The sequence below is a fragment of the Sinocyclocheilus anshuiensis genome, unplaced genomic scaffold (genome assembly GCF_001515605.1).
Source record: "Sinocyclocheilus anshuiensis isolate Anshui unplaced genomic scaffold, SAMN03320099.WGS_v1.1 scaffold711, whole genome shotgun sequence".
In the NCBI taxonomy this organism is placed as follows: domain Eukaryota; kingdom Metazoa; phylum Chordata; class Actinopteri; order Cypriniformes; family Cyprinidae; genus Sinocyclocheilus; species Sinocyclocheilus anshuiensis.
The window spans coordinates 105242-113682 of record NW_015552595.1 but is presented as its reverse complement, the minus strand read 5'-3'; the positions used below and the strand labels follow the sequence as shown (position 1 = coordinate 113682).

At 41.5% G+C, this 8441-nt stretch overlaps 1 long non-coding RNA gene across 1 annotated transcript in view; it reads right to left on the bottom strand.

The window, feature by feature from the left end:
- LOC107665632 (uncharacterized) overlaps positions 1-1208 on the bottom strand; it is a 17836-nt gene extending 16628 nt beyond the window's left edge. Inside the window, exon 1 of the long non-coding RNA XR_001631575.1 lies at positions 993-1208. This is a non-coding gene — a long non-coding RNA (uncharacterized LOC107665632). The remainder of the gene's footprint in view (positions 1-992) is intronic.
- Positions 1209-8441: the final 7233 nt, after the last annotated feature.

Genomic DNA, 8441 nt, shown 5'->3' with positions numbered 1-8441 from the left:
GAGAGAGTGTGTGTGTGTGTGTGTGTATGTGTGTGTGTGTGTTTGTGTGAGTGTTTGTGTGAGTGTTTGTGTGTGCGTGTGTGTGAGAGAGAGAGTGTGTGTGTGTGTTTGTTTGTGTGTGTGTGTGTAACAAACACAGAATAAGAATCAAACAGAGAGGTGAATAAAAAAACTGTGCAATTATACATATGAAACTATACCTTAGCAACACCTGGCAACCACTCATACATTACTGTGCTGTATTGTAATTGTAAAATACATATAGGCCTATATATATTGCAAAAACAATATATATATACTGTATATATACAGTATATATATGTAATTTACAATTAAAGTTTTTTCACCGGCTCATTAAACTGAATTGAAGAGCAGGTTCTGTCTGTGTGCTTATAAAAACATGCGCTGCTGGGGTTAAACTATTGCAGAAATGATATTCTTTCTGCTGGTGATATCTGTTATTTGTAACGTTACCAGAGCATAATAAACGCAGGTGTTGCATCAGAATGAAGGCAGTCGTGTAGAATGTGTGTTTGTGCGCAGATTGTCTTTGTTAGCTGGAGTCCCAGTGAAACTGCTCAGTAATTTTCCTTCATATTTCGCTGTTATCAGCTATTATCACCGCACACAGGTCACTCAACGCCCAGAAAACACACTTCGCTCCCATTCTCGCCTTCCGACAGCGTTTCCACCCGGATGCGCTCAGTGCTTCAGATGCAGGGTCGAGGGTTTGAATGTGAATCCGGAGAGAAAGAGAGTCCGAGGATCGAGAGCCAAACCCGAACAAAGGCGCAAGATCCGCTCGAACAACGAGCAGAGAAACACTTCAATAAACCCTCGCATAAATCATCTGTTGACTAATAAATAACAGCTCGGACGCACACACAGCCGCCCAGCAGGTGGATCCTCCGGACGGACGTGTAACCCGTTTCTATATAACACTGGAGATATAATCAGATCTCAAGCATATGCAGAAGAAAAGCCCCGTTTACCTGCGCGAAGCTGCGGCTGAAGTCGTTCGGGAGACTCGAGCATCATGTTCCGTGATCAGGCAGAATCCTCCATTTCCAGAAGCCTCCGGAGACTCTTGCGCTCGTTGATGTCATCGACGCTCTCCTCCTCCTCCTCCTCCTCCTCCTCTTCCTCTCAGAGATTCACAGTCCGGCTCCTCCAGAAACAATGAAGCGACAGATTTAGTTGAAATGAGTGTTGATCACCTCCTGAAGAACAATACTTCGTAACAGGGACATGCAGACATTTTGAGGCTCTCTCTCTCTCTCTCTCTCTCTCTCTCTCTCTCTCTCTCTCTCTCTCTCTGGTTTTAATGGCGGGTCACAACCAGCTTGTTCCGGTGCATACCGCCACCTACTGCACCGGGGTGTGCAGCTTCTTCTTCTTCTTCTTCTTGTACGATTTAATGGCGGTAGACAAGTCAACTTATGGTGTATTACCGCCACCAACTGGACTGGAGTGTGAAGCATTAACGGGAAAGAGGCAAAAGAGGGAGAAAGGAAGGAAAAAAGGAAAAAAGTAGTATTAATATGAAATTTAAATTCTACTTTCTAATCCTGTTATCTTCAGATAACTAAGAATTTCTCTCACAATACTTGTCTGTCCTGAGGCACAATTTAAAAGATTTGATATAGTGAAATTAATTACTCTTATGTTTCTCAGTTTCTTAACTCCTCTCTTTCTTTGGTATATACTGCACAATGTAGAAATACAGGGACATGCACAGACATTTTGAGGGGCAGGGGCTGAAGTGGAAAAAAGGGCATTTATATTTATTTACATTTTTTTCTAAACAAAACGTTAAATATATTAGAGATGTGCAATATTGTATATATCTCAATATTTTCCGGGATTTGATCGATAACAATAATTAGATGATATTGTGCTGAGTGTGTTATTGTGCTGATATCTTAAGGACTGCCGTGGACAGCTGACTCCTAAAGTGTTTGATATTCTTCATATTCTGTGTGCTGGTCAGTTCACAGCAGTGATAGAAATGAATCTTTCCCAATAAGTTTAAATCGATTTTTACCTTTTATGGGCATTTTTACCTTTATAAAGCCATTTTTCTAAAAGTGTGCATCATCATCTTTTCAGTTAAACTCTTAAATTGAATCAGTCAATTAGAATAATAATCATTTGGGCTGTTACCAAGCAAAATAAATCAGTATTGACAAACTGAATCTTTGCAGTGCAGAGGAAACACAGAAGCTGCGTCTGAAGAGGCGTTTAGATGCATTTACACACTGTTTAATGCAGGACATGAATGTATTTAACCTGCAGTTACACATGCATTAATACTGTTTCGATATTTTAAACATAAAACGTTGAATACTGATATTTGAAATTATTTAAGAAAATGCAAAGATACTTTAAATGTGAAATTAAAACCGCCAGTAGGTGGCAGCAAGTCACTGTTAATAAGTGAGTCACTGCGACTGAACCGAATCATTTAAACGGTTGATTCATTCAGGAACCAAACACCGTCCTGTTGCTCATAGACGCAAATTGAAATTATATTTGTTGGCGAAATAGAGCAAAAACAGTCAATATTGTGTCAAAACGTAAGTGTCTTAATACTAATTTCTTGTTCTTAAGTGTCTTAATACTAAAATCAATATCACATTTGTAATCATGCTGCTTTTTGGTGGAAAAAACGTCAGTCTTCGCGTGATACTGATTAACTATATGAAATGATATAAATATATAAATTTCTGCCCCCATATGTTGAATTTTGTGATCATTCTAAATGCATTTGAATAAACTGAATCATGCAGTGAAAGAACCTGCACTGCTCTAACCTACTAACATACACAGTAACTCTCTCATGAGTCATGGATGTTAGCAAGACAAATGAACTATAATTGCCTTTTGTCTTTGGATAATTAGCTGTAAATTCGAGGCACAGGTAGCTCAGTCAGTTGTTCATCAACACTCACCTCCACAGCTGGGAAGAGAGGAGGGCTTCACTTCTGTGCTGCGCATGCGCCGATCAGTGCTGCTACTGCTGAGCAGCGCGAGACACGGAGGGAGAAAGCCTCAACATTCCCGACCCCAGCTGATATTCAGATGTTTTATTTGTTTGACAGGGAAAGCTGTGACACACACGCGCACATATATAGATGTATTCATTTATTTAAAACAAACCAAAAAAACAACAACACTCCCCAGAAAAAAGGGCACTTTGATGTCCATGTGAGCACGTGCCTGATTCGTTACATTTATAGCTTAATCAGGTGAACAACTGACAAACACCAGCCCGATAATGTATTTCAACACATTGCCTGCTCAAAAAGTTTAAAACATGGAAATAAATGTAATGAAAGTTTTCACTCAGAAACACATTTAACTGAACATGAAAATTTGAAGAAAGACTGAACTTGTATTGTCCTGTAAAACATACTCCAAACAAAACTTTTAAAAATATAGTTTTCCTCTGTGTTCTGGTGCATGACGTTATGTTTTATGTTGGAAAAACGTTGTCTCCGAGGGTTTAGTGTCGGGACGGGTCTCCGGGAGTCTCGCGCCCTCCAGCGCCCACGCTCCAGATCAGACTATAATGCAGCTGTAGGTGATGTACATTTACATTTACTTCTAATCATTTAGCAGACGCTTTTATCCAAAGAGACTTACAAGAGAGCGACAGCATACAAGTGATGTGACTAGTCTCAGTTAGTCTAGCACAGTACACACAGCAAGGATTTTTAGTTTTTTAATTTTTAAATAAGAGTGAACAGAACAGAACAGAATAGATAAGTGCTTGTATTAATTGTCGAGGTGCTGGCGAGAAAGACGTGTCTTTAGATGTTTGTAGTAAATGGCTAAAGACTCAGCTGCTGGCATTGAGACAGCTGGGCACTAACCAGTCATCTCTAACCCTAACCACTTCACATAAATAGTTAACTGGAGATCACTTCAGGATTTATGAGTATTCATATTTATATTAAATACTTAATTCAAAATTTATCTCAATTATGTGTCATTAGTAACCCCTTGAAATAATTATTATTTTTTGAAATTTTGATGGAAAAGTGTGTTTTATGGTTAGTCACAATCGTATACTGAATATATAAATACTGAACTTGCTAGTACATTTCTTGAGATTTCCAGCAAATTGCACAAATAATTACAATGAAATGGCAAGAAGTAGAACGACTGAAATAGTATTTTATTGTCAAATGTACAATAATCTTTGTTTACTTACTTTAAAAACATTTTTTACAGTGCATGAGGAACATCCCAACCTTCCAGCTGAAGACATTGCGAAGATACAAGACGTGTTTTCACCCAGACACTGACTACATCAGACCAGATCTCCGAGACTTTATCAGAGTTTGAGATCGAGCAGTTCTGCAAAGAATGAGAGAAAGCCATCAGACGGAGCTCATGGAGGATCTAACCCACACTGACTGAAGGGTGTGAATACATGCTTAACATTAAGAGCTTTGAGTAACACAAAACAAGCGTGAGAATAGCTCACGTTTCAGTTCTTTCCAACATCAGCATCTTTCAGCATCCCTCTGTTGCACAGCAGCGCATTTATTAATGGCACGAGCATATGAAACCATACAGAGCATTTAATTTAATGTCAATCAAGCCATTAGCATTCATCTGTTCTGATGTGATGCTGAAGTGTGTATGTGTTTGAACAGACGAGAGGATCTCTGACCCGAGAGCCAAGGGTTTGATTACACGCACCTCAGGACCCTAAACACAGGCCACACGGATGATCAGGACACGCTATTTATATCTGCTCGCCTGAAGATCAGGTTTCTGTCGTATATGACTCCACATCCAGCTCTGCAGGAGAAGAGAGCACACACGCAATACAAGACGGAAAATACATGATGTTCTTGTGAATAAAGCACAGATTATTAAATACAGTAGGGTTAAACTGGTGACATGTGACCGAAACACTGCATGTGTACATTTGACACGATTCTGTCAACAAGCAGAGAATAAACACATCCAGAACGATTTCACTGCTGCTCAAATCAGCCATTAAACACTCGTTCAACAGCGTCCCGATGAGACACTAACCTCTGATCCGGTGTCTCAGCCGTGAGAAAGAAACACCATGCTTCATATTTCACCCCATTCACGATTTATGATCAGCCTTAGCACTGTAATGCAGTCATGACAATCCTCCTGTTCAGCTCATTTTTAAAATTAAAATCAACAAACGCTAGCATGACGTATACTTCCAATTATACTTGACAAATGTAATTTGCAATTGAAAGAATGTTTTTGCTGTAGATACAGGAGATGATGAGCTGTGATCGTCACAATAACAGCAGAAATATTTCTTAAATTCCACTTTCTTTAGTTTCTTGGTTTTGGGGTGAAATGTGTTTCTTATGAAGGTGTTTTCATGAGACAAATGCACACAACCACATCAACTGTAGATCACCGTAACATGAAAATCACAAGACCTACACCAGATACCCAAATTATAATAAACACGCAGACATTTACGGCACATGTGAAGCAGCAGCACAGAAATAACCCGAGATATATACTAAAGCTATCTGAAGCATGTTAAAGTATGAAGCTGTCTAAAGGAGAAACCGGTTCAGTGATGCACATCTGCGATCATCCCCACCTGCAAATAAAGTCCACAATCAATGGATTCAGATTCAGTCAGTCGTTACTGAGACCAGCAAACACCAGACAGATGGACACTTGAGTTTTATTCAGGCATCACCGTACATGTCTTAAATTAACCAAATCAGCTGTAGTTTCTCTGGATTTAGAGGTTAAACAAAGTGTTAAGGTTTTCAAAGTGCTTTCACTGAGTGTGTTTACAATGACAGACCAGACAACAGAAAAATATCTCAAAAATCATTCCAGCATCAAATCTTACCCAGAACAATAAACTTAAAGGCAATTAGAATAAGACTTCAATGCATATGAAGCTTTTCACGTAACCCCTGCAAAGAAGAAAAAACACAAAAACAGCCCGGGTTGCCAAATCTGTCACTCCAAATCCCCCTCAGTTCATAAACTGCATAGATATCAATGTAAGGCTGTTCTCATACGGGGGATAAAGTGCCACATTATATATATATTACAGTCAATCCCCAAAGAGCCAGTCGTTCAGTAAAAACACCGCCGCACACATTCACAGCCACAGCGTGAGAAAGATGATCAAGGCTAGCGTTTGGCACCATGAGTCCTTCAGCATCATAAACGAGAACGAGTAATACAGAACTGAACAGCATGTTATGATATTTCATAAGAGAGGGTTAAAACTTCTGTTGCATTTCAGTTCAGCGTCGGACACGAGTGCTCTGATCAGGTCTGCGATTAAGTTCATGACGTCTAATAAAGCCCTGAAACAAGCCAGCAACCTGTCGACGAAGGAGAAGAACAGAAAGAGGCGATATTTGCTGCACACAAAGGAAGAAGGGACAGAAGAGCGAGGAGATCACAGCACAGCCCTTCAGGAGCGCCGCTCGCTCTCACGAGGAGCCCGGATTATTGCTTGGCTTGAGTCTGGAGGTGAAGCGGTCAGTGCAGCTCGATGAAGGCCTCCATCTGCTCTGAGATCAGCCCTCTGTAGGGCAGCCTGTGTCTCTCGATGGCGCGGGCCGCCAGACACTGCAGCGTGACGTAGTTGAGCGGGTGTAGCGCGTGTCGCCCGCTGCTCTGCTCGTCCAGCAGCTCGTAGGCCGTCTTGTGCTGTGCGTTCGTGGCGTCGAAGTGCGCTCCGGCCCGGATCAGCGCTGCCATGATCTCCGGACAGCCGTTAGCGGCGGCGATGTGCAGCGGCGTGTTGTTCTGATCGTCTCGCCGTCGAAGTTGACGGATCCGCCGAGCTCCACGCTGGCCCTGCAGTGCTCCAGCAGGTACTCCACCACCTCCAGGTGTCCGTAGCGCGAGGCGATCAGCAGCGGCGTGCCTCCCTGCGTCTTCTCCTCCGCCAGCGCCTCCAGCTCCTCCGGACTTTTGTTGCTCAGCAGCTTCTGGATGAGCTTCAGTTTTCCGTCCCTCGCCGCGTTAAACACCGCGGTGCTGATATCCATCGCGTCGCCGCGTGACGTCTTCTAAAGTCCGTCTGTGTTCGCGAGCGTGAGAAGCGCGCGTCGCTTCTTATTCAGTGAGGAACGATCCTCGCGCTGCATTTTACTGCCATTTTAAGGCTGCTGTCGAAATGGCGTCGATGTTGTTTGGCAGCTCTGTTTACCAGCGGCGCGCGGGATGCTGGGTAATGTAGTTCGTGCGGCCAGTCAGTCTACAGCGCGAGCCGCGCAAAGAACTACATTAACTGCCGGGCGTCGCGAACGCCAGTGCGTCGACCGGCAAACTTTGCGCGAAGACTTGTGGGAAATGTAGTCCATAAACAAGCGCGTGCTCATGTCAGCCTGTGTTGGAGTGCCTCACGGAACTACATTGCCCGTCATGCTTTGCGTGAATCTCGTGATGTAAACACGGAATGAACAACTCGTCTGGCATGCGGTTACTGTACCGAGAACGGGTTTGTCCGTGTGTGAGACCTGTGAAATATTTAAATGTTTTTAGAAATAAAGTGCTCCGTGGTTTTATTGCGTGTTTGACATTTAGACCCGATTAAATGTATGAGCTAAACGAATTTATAGTTTAATATTAATGTTATTTACTTTTAATTAATACGAAAACAGAAGAAATTATTGTACACAAGTATAAAGTTAAGTGACGAACAGGTTTTCAAGTTAAAATCATGACCCAAAGATGTTTTCATGATCCTGCTGTATATATGCAGACACTGATGCATTTAACCGTTGTGATTAAAACAAACACTTTTATTGTTTCAAAGCCATTAACTCACTAAGACTGAATCAATATTTAAAACAGATCAAGTAACGCGGCAGACTCCTTAAATATGATTAATTTATTACAAAGAATACCAACTGAATAGTCAAGTTTATTTGTACAGCGCTCTTCACGATACAAATCGTTGCAAAGCAACTTTACAGAAAATTAAGTTTCTACAATATTTAGTGGTAGTTTATCAGTGGTGACTGTCAGTTAATGTACATATGGCAGAAATGTACGGAAAAATCAATTTAAGACGTAATAAAACAGACGATGAACACTATTAACAGCAATTATTATATGATGCAATCAAACTTATAGCAAAATGTGGTAGTTCTGTATGTTGTTTCAGGGTTGGCATCATCTGAGGTCCTCTGAGGGGTTGGCATCATCTCTTCTCAGGTGTTCTGGATCCAGACTGAAGCTTGTGTAAATCCTAGTTACCACGGGATGTCAATCCCAGCAGAAACAGAGAAACAAATTTAAAAAAAAAAAGTTATCAGGAAGGCTATTCCAGAGTTTGGGAGCCAAATGCGAAAAAGTTTAAAAAATACTGAAAAATACTTCAGTTACATTAAAAAAATGTCCTGTTCACACACTCTCTCTCTCTCTCTCTCACACACACACTCTCTCTC